This window comes from Lutra lutra, chromosome X (genome assembly GCF_902655055.1).
Source record: "Lutra lutra chromosome X, mLutLut1.2, whole genome shotgun sequence".
In the NCBI taxonomy this organism is placed as follows: domain Eukaryota; kingdom Metazoa; phylum Chordata; class Mammalia; order Carnivora; family Mustelidae; genus Lutra; species Lutra lutra.
In genome coordinates, this window is record NC_062296.1 from 57,980,091 (window position 1) to 57,993,413 (window position 13,323).

Below are 13,323 nucleotides of genomic sequence, written 5' to 3' on the forward strand. Positions count from 1 at the left end.
GGGGAAAGAAAACCCTTTCAACATTTGGTGGAGGGATAATTGGATATTCACATGCAAAAAGATAAATTTAAATCTTGCTTCACACCATCCTAACAACTCAAAATGGACCACAGACATAAATATAAAAGCTAAAACTATAAAGGTTTTAGCAGAAAACAGGAGAAAAGTCTCTGTGACCTTGTTTTAGACGAGAAATTCTTAGATAGGGCACCACGAACATGATCCATAAGGAAAAAAATAATAAACTGGACTTTAGCAAACCCCAAACCGAAAAGGTTTGTCCTTCAAAAGACACCACCAAGGATGGGGCGCCTGAGTGGCTCAGTGGGTTAAAGCCTCTACCTTCGGCCTGGGTCATGGTCCCAGGGTCCTGGGATTGAGCCCCACATTGGGCTCTCCGCTTGGCAGTGAGCCTGCTTCCCCTCGCCTCTCTCTCTGCCTGCCTCTCTGCCTACTTGTGATCTCTGTCTGTCAAATAAATAAAATCTTTTTAAAAATTTTTGATTCAAAAGACACCACCGAGGAAATGAAAAGACAAAACAGACTGGGAGAAAACATTTATAAGTCCTATGTCTGATAAAAGACTTGTATGCAGGATATATAAAAAACTCCTACAACTTGATAAAAAAAAAAGGAAAAAAGACAAACAACCCATTTTAAAAATGGGCCAAAGACTTAAAGAGACCCTAGGCACATAAAGAAATGCCCAACATCATTGGTCATTAGGGAAATTCTCATGAAAACCACAATAAGATACCCCTTTGCTTGCACTAAAATGGTTATAATAAAAAAAGACTATCATAACAAATGTTGGCAGATACATGGAGAGTTAGGAACTTTCATACATTTCTGGTGTAAATGCATTAAAGTAGTATAGCCACTTAAGAAAAGTGTCAGTTTCCTTAAAAGTTCATCATAAATTTACCATAGGACCCAGCGATGTCACTCCTAGGATCTGCCCAAAAGATACATAACGTGTTCACGCAAACACTTGCACTGGTTCATAACAGCATTATTTATACCAGGCAAAGAGTAGAGACAATCCAAATGTTCATCAACTGGCAAATGATACACAAAATATGGTGCATTCAATAATAAAAAGAAACAAACACTAATAAACACTACAACATGGTTGAACCTCAAAAATACTACACTAAGTGAAAGAAACAAGACACAAAAGATCAAGGATCATATTCGTATATTGAATTTCTATGGAATTTCTGGAAAAATCTATAAAGATCTGTAGACTAGTGGTTGTCTGGGGGTGAAAATGGGAATGGTCATTAACTGTAAATTAGTACAGGAATCTTACTGGGGTGATATAGATGTCCTAGAACTTGATTGTGGTGATGGTTTCATGACTGGGTAAATTTAATGAAGGTCATTGAGGTGATCCTTAATTCCATTCCTTTTTGAACATCTAGATTCCCTGCTAGAATGAACTGTTGTTGTCTTGGAGCCTGTTGTACATTTAAGAATAAACTTTTGGGGGCACCTGGATGGCTCAGTGGGTTAAGCCTCTGCCTTTGGCTCAGGTCATGATCTCAGGGTCCTGGGATCGAGCCCCACATCGGGCTCTCTGCTCAGCGGGGAGCCTGCTTCCTCCTCTCTCTCTGCCTGCCTCTCTGCCTACTTGTGATCTCTCTCTCTGTCAAATAAATAAATAAAATCTTTTAAAAAAAAGAATAAACTTTTGTTTAAAAAAAGTCCTTGAACTGTACAATTTAAATAATGGAATGTAAATTATACCTCAATAAAGTTGTTTCTTTTTCAGAGTTTGTTTTGCCTGTTCTAGCTTCTTTACATTTCCATATGAATTGTAGAGTAAGTTTGTCCATTTCAACAACAACAAAAAAGCTGCTGTGGTTTTGATTTGGATTAATTTGAATCTATAGATCAATTTGGGGATAATTGAAATCTTAACAACACTGTTTTTTTTTTTTAAGATTTTATTTATTTATTTGACAGAGAGAGATCACAAGTAGAGAGAGAGGCAGGCGGAGAGAGAGGAGGGAGCAGGCTCCCTGCTGAGCAGAGAGCCCGATGCGGGACTCGATCCCAGGACCCTGAGATCATGACCTGAGCCGAAGGCAGCGGCTTAACCCACTGAGCCACCCAGGCGCCCCAACAACACTGTTTTCTGACTCATAAATAGGTATATCTCTCAATTTTTTAAAAGATTTTATTTATTTACTTGACAGACAGAGATCACAAGTAGGCAGAGAGGCAGGCAGAGAGAGAGGAGGAAGCAGGGCTCCCCACTGAACAGAGAGCCTGATGTGGGGCTCAATCCCAGGACCCTGGGATCATGACCTGAGCCGAAGGCAGAGACTTTAACCCACAGAGCCACCCAAGCGTCCCTATCTCTTGATTTCCTTAAGTATTCTTTAATGTTGTTACATTTTATTACATTTGTCGTTTTTGGGTTTTGTTTTGTTTTTAAAGACTTTATTCATTTATTTGTCAGAGAGAGAGAGAGAGAGCACAAGCAGGGGGAGCAGCAGGCAGAGGCAGAATCAGTCTCCCCCCTGAGCAAGGACTTGATCCCAGGACCCTGGGATGATGACATTAGCCAAAGGTGCACAGGTCTTTTACATCTTCTGACAAATTATTCCCTAAGTTTTTCATATTTTTCATGCTTTTTACTTCAGGTCTTCTTGTTTCTACTTTATTGTGTGATATTGTTGTTTTTTTTTTTACTTAAATTTCTTTTTTTTAAGTAACTTCTCTACACCCAACATGGGACTTGAACTCACATCCCTGAGATCAAGAGTTGCATGCTCCACTGACTGAGCCAGCCAGACACCCCTTTAAATTTCTTACTGTTAATTACTAGTATATAGAAACTCAGTTGATGTTTATATGTTTATCTTGTGCAGAAGTTAGAGGAAAGAGTCCCCACACAAGACTACCCTCACTTATGACAGCAACAGCAAGTTCAAGGGTCTCTAAGACCACCCTCTCTGTTTCAGTAATTCACTAGCTGGATTCTCAGAACTCACCGAAAGCTGTTAATACTCACACTTACATTTTATTATAGCTGGAGGATAGACATTAAAATCAGTCAAGGGAAGAAGGGAATGGAACACAGTCCTGGAAGGTAAGCTTCCAGTTGGAAGGAAGAGCTTCCAGTTGTCCTCTCCCCATGGAGACATTATTCTCCTGGCCTTGATAAGTGAAAACGGCATGGAGTACTACCAACCAGTACTCAAGCCTTCAATGGGCTCCATCATGTAGGCATGGTTGACTGTTTACATGGCTGATTTCGGTTTCCAACCCTCAGGAGGCCACACTTCATTATGTTGTTCATATGGCTCTGACCCTCACCCTAAATCACCTAGTTACTATCTGGAAGGCATGAGACCCCCAGGTAAACAAAGACATTCCTATCAGGCACGACATTCCAAGGGCCTAGAGATTATTTTCCAGAAGCTGAAGGCAAAGGCAAGACTTCTCTTTGAATAAGCTTAAATTATTTACTATACAGGCCACCCCCCAACCTTTGGCCAATGCTCTTTCACAGCAAAATATATTTACCTGAACTTGTGATGAACTATTTATCATAGAAATTAGCTAATGGTTACTGAAGTCCAGTTCTTCAAGCCATTTTCCATCGGGGGGAAAATAAAGCCTTTAGCTCAATTACTCAATATATTTGACCACCAGTATATATAATATATACAATAAGGTATTGTACATTTAAAATTTTGCATCTCTCCTGTTAAGGGTTATTTTCCAAATTAAAATTTTTTAAAAATGAAGGAAGAGAGGTGCCTGGCTGGCTCGGTCAGTAGAGCATGGGACCTTTGGTCTTGGGGTTGTGAGTTCAAGCCCCATGTTGGATGTAGAGATTACTTAAAAATAAAAAAAAAAATCTTTTAAAAAAATAAATATATTAAAAATTAAAAATTAAAATGAAGGAAGAATAAAGACTTCTCAGATTAACACTCAGATTCTTGAATCTATAAATTTACCTCATACCAAATTTAGGAATTTTCTGGCAATTATTTATTTGGGTAGTTCTTTAGTCATGCCCTAGTTCTCCTCTCCACCAGGACTCGGATGACAGGATCATTAAATACTGTGTGATAGTCTCATGAGTCCCTGAGGATCTGTTCATTTTAAAAATTCTATTTCCTCTCTGTTGCTGAGATGGGGTAGTTTCTGCTCTCCTATCTTCCAACTCACTGATTCCTTCATTGGTTCCCCCAGTGAGCTTGTCTTTTGAGGTTTTCATCCTGGTTATTGTATTTTTCAGTTCTAAATTTCCATGTGGTTTATATATATATTTTTGTATCTTTGATGAGACTTTCCATTTTTTTGCTAAGAGGCTATTTTGTCATTTGTTTCAAGCGTTCCTTTTCTTTTTTTTTTTAAGATTTATTTATTTATTTATTTATTTATTTATTTATTTATTTGACAGAGAGAGAGACAGAGAGAGGGACCACAAGCAGGGGGAGTGGGAGAGGGAGAAGCAGGCTTCCTGCACGGAGCAGGGAGCCTGACACGGGGCTCAATCCCAGGACCCCGGGATCATGACCTGAGCTGAAGGCAGATGCTTAACGACTGAACCACCCAGGTGCCCCGGTTTCAAGTGTCCTTTTTGTTCACTAAAGCATTTTTTTTAGTTTTATTAACACAAATATGACAAGCACATGAGCTGTCTATTCATTTCTTCACTTCGCAGCGTGGCATTGGGATTGGTGACGCTGATGGACAGCTGGGCTGCTCTTTCTACAGTGGCTTGGCGGTTCTTGGAGGAGACATTGTGAGCAGCGTGGGCGCAGTAAGATTTGCTGCACATCTGCAGCACCTGAGATAGATTAGGAACTTCCGGAAGCCACTGGGCAGTGTGTGCTCTGCTTTCTTGTTGCTTCTGTAACCGATGTTGGGCATCAAGGTCGGGCCTTTGATTCTTCTACGCACCCTATTGTCAATGCCTCTGGGTTTTCACCAGTTGTGCTTAATTTTGACCTATCAGTCTGACTTGTCACGGATGAACTTACTTCTTGGTCCTCTTTCTAATGATCTTAGACTTCACGAGGGTTCTGAGGGCGGCCATGATACCAAGTAGGAGATGGCTGCCATCTCTGCAGGGAGCGCCAAGGAAAAGGAACCATTTTTATTACAGCTGCTTTAAAATCTTTGAAAGATAATGTCAGATAATTTGTCATCTTTGTGTTCACATGTATTGATTATTTTTTTTCATTCAGTTTGATATATTCCTGGTTCTTGGTATGACAAGTGATTTCCAATTGAAAGCTGAACATTTTACGTATGTTATGAAACTCTGGTTCTTATTTAAGCCTTCTTTTTATTTTTAAACTTTTTTGAATTAGTGAATATATTTATTTTGTATTTTTTAAATTAACACATAATGTATTATTTGTTTCAGGGGTACAGGTCTGTGAATCACCAGTCTTACACAATTCACAGCACTCACCATAGCACATACCCTCCCCAAGGTCCATCACCCAGCCACCCCATCCCTCTCACCCTCCTCCCCTCCAACAACCCTCAGTTTGTTTCCTGAGATTAAGAATCTCTTATGGGGGCACCTGGGTGGCTCAGTAGGTTAAGCCTCTGCCTTCGGCTCAGGTCATGATCCCAGGGTCCTGGGATCGAGCCCCGCATCGGGCTCTCTGCTCAGCAGGGAGCCTGCTTCCCTTCCTCTCTCTCTCTCTCTGCCTGACTCTCTGCCTACTTGTAATCTCTGTCTGTCAAATAAATAAATAAATCTTTAAAAAAAAAAAAAAAGAGTCTCTTATGGTCTGTCTCCCTCTTGGGTTTCGTTTCATTTTTCCCTCCCTTCTCCTATGGTCCTCTGTCTTGCTTCTCAAATTCCTCAAATAAGTGAGATCATATGATAATTGTCTTTCTCTGATTGACTTGCTTTGCTTAGCATAACACCCTCTAGTTTCATCCACGCCATTGCAAATGGCAAGATTTTGGGGGGGGGTTGATGGCTGCATAGTATTCCATTGTATATATATGTACCATATCTTCTTTATCCATTCTTCTGTTGATGGACATCTAGGTTCTTTCCATAATTTGGCTATTGTGGACATTGCTGCTATAAACATTGGGGTGCAGGTGCCCCCTTTGGATCACTACATTTGTATCTTTGGGTTAAATACCCAGTAGTGCAATTGCTGGGCCATAGGGTAGCTCTAGTTTCAACTTTTCAAGGAACCTCCATGCTGTTTCCCAGAGTGGCTGCACCAGCTTGCATTCTCACCAACAGTGTAGGAGGGTTCCCCTTCTCCACGTCCTCACCAACATCTGTTGTTTCCTGACTTGTTAATTTTAGCCATTCTGACTGGTGTGAGGTGGTATCTCACTGTGGTTTTGATTTGTATCTCCCTGACGCCAAGTGATGTGGAGCACTTTTTCATGTGTCTGTTGGCCATCTGGATGTCTTCTTTGAAGAAATGTCTGTTCATGTCCTCTGCCCATTTCTTGATTGGATTATTTGTTCTTTGGGTGTTGAGTTTGATAAGCTCTTTATAGATTTTGGATCAGCCCTTTATCTGTCATTTGCAACTAACTTGCCCATGCTGTCAGTTGTCTTTTGATTTTGTGGGCTGTTTCTTTTGTTGTGCAAAAGTTTTTGATCTCGATGAAGTCCCAATAGTTCATTTTTGCCCTTACTTCCCTTGCCTTTGGCAAAGCTTCTAGAAAGAAGTTGCTGTGGCCGAGGTTGTAAGCCCTCTTTTTAAAGTGGCTTTTTCTGATACCATTCCAGCAGAGAAAATGAGTGGAGGGTGCCAGTTTGCTAATGCCAGGTATGGGAAGAAGTCTAGCTTCCCCACTTGGCCTCTTTTGATAACAGAGAGGGGAGGCTCCTTGCTACTCTTGGGTAGGGCTTGGACTTCCACTCACAAGTAGGGCTCCACTTATATTTCCCTGGGTGGAAGGGGTAGCCGTGCCTCCTTTCTGCTCTCTATATGGCCTCCAATGATACGACCCTGGGGGGAAAGAGAGGGGTGCTTTGATACTGCCAAGTGAGAGAGCAAGTCTAGGCTCCCCACATGGTCTCCACTGACACCACATAGGGGAAGGCTTGTTACAACCTGTCAAGACATAAGTCCTAGCTCTGTAATCAGTCTTTTCTGAGACCACCTTGGCAGGGTGTTTGGCATGAATTCACAGCCTCTAGAGGGTGAAACCATAAGCTCCTCGCTTGGTATCTGTTGATGGAGGTGGGAATTAGGTCACATCTTTTTCTACACTGTTTTGATTCAATAATGTAACAATTTTCTAAAACTTTACTATCTCATGGGGCTGCCCATTTCCTGGTTCTTTGACAAAAGAAAGAAGGTTCCGGTTATGGTCATTTGTCTTGTTTGGGTCCATTGGCATTTCTAGGTTGCCAGGTTGCACAGTCTCAAATGCACGAAGAAAAAAAAATCCATAGAACTCACCAGTGTGCTCTTTTTTGGGTTCTGATCCCTAGTCAGTCTGCATTCTTCCCCCCACCTTTCAGAGTCATCTTACGTTTGCTTTTATGAATATTACTTCCAGGGGGTTTTTTTTTGTACTCCAGGGGAGGGACAGGGAAAAAGGCATCTACTCCATTTTCCCAGCAGTGGAAATCCTATATTGGGTCTCTCTCTATATTTTTTCCATGTCTCTACTAACTTTCTGAGGATATGCAATACACTTGTTCATTCATTCATTCATTCATTCATTTATTAAATAAGTCCAAACTCTTACTGTGTGATTAATGGTTGAAATCCTTAAGATGAACTCATGCTGCACATTGTTCCCTTATGGAATCCACGCCCGAGTCTGCAGCATACAATTTTTAGGTCCCTCATTCGACCAACAGGTCCCAGTGATATTTCACCTTTTAGCTTTGGCACTGCAGTTACACTTTCCCTTCCTCTTGGCAGGACAGCCACATTTGCCACAGGTCAACTTCCGAACGTGGTAGGCCCTCGAGCCACAGTGCAGAACAATGTGTGTGTCTTACTACAATGCTTTCCAAATGATGAAGTCCCCTTCGTCATCTTGTTTAGGTGGCCACGACCAAAGAGCTGGGGAGAGAAGCCACTGTGCAATAAATTTATAATAATTGTTTAATATCCTTTTTGTTAATTCTAACATGTATGTCAGCTCTGGGTGAGTTGATCGATTGCTTGATTATTCTCACTACGTGTGCTGTTTTCCTACCTCTTTGCGTACCTATTGATAGTTGATTGAATGCCATTGTGGATTTTACTTTGTTGGATACTGGATACTTGTGCATTTTTATAAACTATTTTGAGTTTTGTTCTGGGACACAAGTAAGTTCCATGGAAAGTTTTATCCTTATATAAGGTCTTCCTTATATAATTTTTAGGTGTATCTGGAGCAGAGGTCAACCTAGGGCTAATTATTTCCCCACTACTGGGGCAAGAGCTTCTGGAATTTTTTATGCAGTGCCTTATTTTTCCAGTCTGGTTGGTGATTACGGCACTATTACCAGCCATGAATGAGCATCAGACCCCATTTCCTCTTATCCTTCTAGATGGCTCTCTCACTGACCTCAGTTCCCTCACCCACATGTGCTGGTCAATACTTTATCGAACACTCAAAGAGGATCCTAGAGGGATCCTTTGGAGCTTCTCTCTGCAGTTTTCTCCCTTCTGGTGGTTTGTCCTATGAATCCTAGCTGCCTTCTCCTCCTTAGACTCTCAGTTTCTTCTCAAGTCAGGGAGAACTCACCAGGCTTTTCCTCAGTTCCCCCTCTCTGTGCGATGCCCTGGGATGTCTCTCAAGGAAGTATGCTAGAACAATCAGACGGCTCACTTCACTTGTTTCCCTTTCCTCAGGGATCACTGTTGTTCATTGCCTGATACCCAGTGCCTTGAAAACTGTGGATTATTGTTGTTGTTGTTTTTTCAATGTATTTTGTCTGTTTTGTTTGTTTTTTTGTTTGTTCCAGGCCTAAGGGAAATCTGGTCTCTGTGACTCCATCCTGGCTGGAATAAGTCACGGAAGAAAATTTATAAGTGTGAAGTTTTGTCAATGGAGGTCACCAGTATGAGATATACTTGAGTTAGTGTGATTGTTATGAATAGGGAATACTGTAACCTGGGTTTGAGACAATATGCCAACGAACTTGTATCAGTGAACGCGGAATTTGTATCTATTAAGTGCTCATCAGTGTGGGATATATTGGGAAGTATTTAAGAAAGAGGAAATATGTTAATGTAGGCTGTCACTAAGAAATATTCTCCAGTATGTGAAAATTTATGAATATATTCAACTGAGATTTTCAACGTAAAAAATTCCAGTGGGCAGGCATTTACTACATTTGATCTTAGCCAAAAGGCCGAGAAGTGATAGGCAGGCATTTACAAATCAGATCTGTAAATTGGGTTGTCGATGAGAGATCTGCTTGATGAGGACTTAAGAACAAAGAGATTTTTCACCAGTGATCATCAATGGAGTTTTATGGGTTGGGGGCAGTATTTATGAATATAGATCCTGATAAATGTGGACCTACCAATCAGGGATACATTGATAGGTGTGCGTGAATGGGGAGATATACAATAGGTATTATGTTTTTTGTCTGTTTTTAAAGATTTTAATTTATTTATTTGACAGAGAGAGAGCATGTGAATGCACAAGCAGAGGGAGGGGCAGAGGGAGAAGCAGACTCCCCAATGAACAGGGATCCCGATGCGGGCTCGATCCCCGGACCCTGGGATCATGACCCGAGCCAAAAGCAGACACTTAACCGGCTGAGCCACACAGACATCCCTGTGCAATGGGTCCTGTGCGATAGGTGTTGTACAAGTTAATGTAGTATATGTCAACAGGAGTATTATGATTGGGTAGTTGTAAAACCAGCTGAGCAATAGAGCATATGCCAATAAGCAGATGTTTGAAAGATAAGACAAGGGGCGCCTGGGTGGCTCAGGTGTTAAGCGTCTGCCTTCGGCTCAGGTCATGATCCCAGGGTCCTGGGATCGAGCCCCACATCAGGCTCCCTGCTCAGCGGGAAGCCTGCTTCTCCCTCTCCCACTCCCCCTGTTTGTATTCCCTCTATCGCTGTATCTCTGTCAAATAAATAAAAAATCTTTAAAAAAAATAAAAGATAAGGCAATTTGTCATTAAACTCATAAACGAGTTATACAATCAGGTGGATATTTAAGAATACAGATTTTCTCAAAGGCAAGCAACAATGGAGTATGTATTGTGATGGCTATCAATAAAGAGAGATTTTTTTTGAGAGAGACAGTGTGTGCAAGGGGAGGGGGGGGGCAGAGGCAGAGGGAGAGAGAGAATCTTAAGCAGGCTCCACGCGCAGGCAGAGCCCAACACGGGGCTCGAATTTATGACCCCGAGAACATGACCTGAGCTGAAATTGAGAGTCAGATCCTTAACCAACTGAGCTACCAGGTGCTCCAATAGAGATTTTTAAAACAGGGGTTATATATAGATTTATTTGTTTGTTATGTGCAAAATATCATTAGTGTTTATATTATTCTTTAGTTTTTTTATAATTTCAATTTTAATAAATGTACTCACAAATAAAAAAATACAACCTATGTGTTTCAAATAAATAAACAAATAAAAAATAAACAGGTATTATAATAAGAAATATTCCAGTGGGGATGGCTGGCTGGCTCAGTGGGAAGAGCATGGGACTCTTGATCTCAGGGTCATGAGTTCAAGCCCCATGTTGGGTGTAGAAATTACTTAAATAAAAACAAAACTTAAAAAAAAACAAAAACAAAGAAAGGGCTCTTGGGTGGCTCAGTTGGTTAGGGATCCAACCCTTGATTTCAGCTCAGGTCATAATCTCAGATTTGGGAGACAGAGCCCCCTCGCTGGGCTCTGCACTGGGCATGGAGCCTGCTTTAGATTCTCTCTCTCCCTCTCCCTCTGCCCCTCCTCCACTTCTTTTTCTCTCTCAAAAAAAAAAAAAAAATGGGGCGCCTGGGTGGCTCAGTGGGTTAAAGCCTCTGCCTTCGGCTCAGGTCATGATCTCAGGGTCCTGGGATCGATCGAGTCCCACATCGGGCTCTCTGCTCGGTGGGGAACCTGCTTCCTCCTCTCTCTCCGCCTGCCTCTTTGCCTACTTGTGATCTCTGTCTCTCAAATAAATAAATAAAATCTTAAAAAGAAAAGAAATATGCCAATGGGTGTTCATGAATAAGATTTCTCAATGTCAGACACCTGTGGGTGATATGTCAATGGTTTTTATTTCTCAGTGGGGGGATTTGTCAAGAGGGGTCATGAACAGAGATATCTTAACAGATATTTTTGAATGGAGCAGGTTTTTTTTCCCCAAGAGGTTAATGGATGAAAGATTTGCCAATGGGTACGTATTTATGGAAGGAGAGATATACCATAAAGAATCATAAATGGAGGGGCGCCTGGGTGGCTCAGTGGGTTAAGCCGCTGCCTTCGGCTCAGGTCATAATCTCAGGGTCCTGGGATGGAGCCCCGCATCGGGCTCTCTGCTCAGCAGGGAGCCTGCTTCCTCCTCTCTCTCTGCTTGCCTCTCTGCCTGCTTATGATCTCTCTGTCAAATAAATAAATAAAATCTTAAAAAAAAAATCATAAATGGAGATAAGCCAGTGGGCTGTTCATGAATAAATAGATAGCACAAAAGTGGCTACAGTAGGCAGAATTCCGAGAATGACCCCCAATATCCCTATCACCCTTACATAAACTCCTCCCCTTGAATGTGAGTGAGGAAACCTGTGAATATGAAGCCCTGTAACTCCATGATTGTATTAAGTAGCAAAAGGGATCTTGCCAATGAAATTAAGGTTAATCAATTGACCATAAATAGGAAGATTACCCAAGTGAGCCTAATCTCATTAAGCACAGGAGTCCTTCAAAAATGCAGTTTTCTCCCGCTGGTGGCAGAAGAGACATCAGAGAAACTGAAAGCATGAGAAACGTTTGGCACATCCTATTGGCTTCGAAGACAAAGAGGCCCACGTGGTGAGGCACGCAACTGGCCTCTAAGGGCAGGGAACGAGCCCCGGCTGAGCAAGGAAATAGGAGCCTCAGCACCACAGCGGCAAGACTCTGAATATTCTGCCGATAACCTGAATAAGGTTGGAAATGGATTCTTCCATTTCCTCCAGGAAGGAGCTCAGTGTGGTCAGCTTCGGTTTCGTGAGACCACTAAACAGAGAAACCAGCCAAGCGCTCCCTGAACTTTGGACCTACAGAACTGTGAGTTAATAAACGGATGTTGTTTTGCTGCTCAGTTTGGGGTAATTTGTTACATAGCAACAGGAACCTAATAAAGTATTCGCCAGTTGGGTATGTATGAAAGAGGGGTTATGCCACAAAGGGGGGACTTTTCAAGGTATTTACCAATGGCTTGGGGATTTGTCGTGTGCGATCTCTGCCAACAGCTGAGATTTATAAACATGGGGATTTGTCTGCAATAAGGATTGCCTAAAGGGGAACTAACGGTTGTGGGTTGAATTGTGTCCTCCAAAAAGGTAGAGTGAAGCCCCAACTCCCAGTACCTTAGAATGTGACCTTACTTGGAAATCGTAACAGGAACATTATCACTTGGGGCGATGGCTGTCCTCAGAAGTCTTTGAAAACGTTGGTATTTGCCAGTGAGGGTATTTACACACTTGAAATTAGTGTAGGAGCATCATTCTCAGGAAAAAAAAGTTACAAATGAGCACTTTAATATTTGTAATGTTTTGGGGAAAGACCATCAGAATCATGAGTTAAAATAAAGGTACCAGCGTGCATGAAATTATTACTCCTAGCATTATACATTATTTCTAATACTATAAATTATCATTCCAAAGAAAATATTATTTGTGATATTATAAGTAATTTACTAGGATTCATCACTACAAAGTTATAAATTATATTTACTGTTACCACTCATAATAATAAGTAATACAGAGAGCTGACTAGGTGTCTGGCATTGTTTTAAGCACTTTATGCATATATGACTTCATTTAATATTCACACTGTTCCTATGAGTTAGGCATTATTTTTAATCCCCATTTTCCAGATGTAAAAAATGAGACATAGAGAGGTAATATGATTTCTCCAAGGCCACACAGGTAGGACAAGGAAAAGGTAAGATTTCTTAGGCAAAACTGTAAGCAGACACTAATGAAAACTTTTTTCATTAAAAAAAATCACAAGAACTTAAATTTTAAAATACTGACCCAGTTAAAATCTTTTATTTTTATAATCTTTTTCTTTTTAAAACATTACTGAGGTGTAAATCACATACAATAAATTTTATCCATCCAACGCGACAATTAAGTTCATTTTAGCATATTCACAAAGTTGTGCAACCATCACAGTAGAATTTTAGAACAGTTTCATCAT

At 41.1% G+C, this 13,323-nt stretch overlaps 1 pseudogene; it reads right to left on the reverse strand.

Moving 5' to 3' along the window:
* Positions 1-9,198: 9,198 nt before the first annotated feature.
* On the reverse strand, positions 9,199-9,331 carry LOC125092566 (uncharacterized; annotated as a pseudogene).
* Between the last annotated feature and the right edge of the window lie 3,992 nt (positions 9,332-13,323).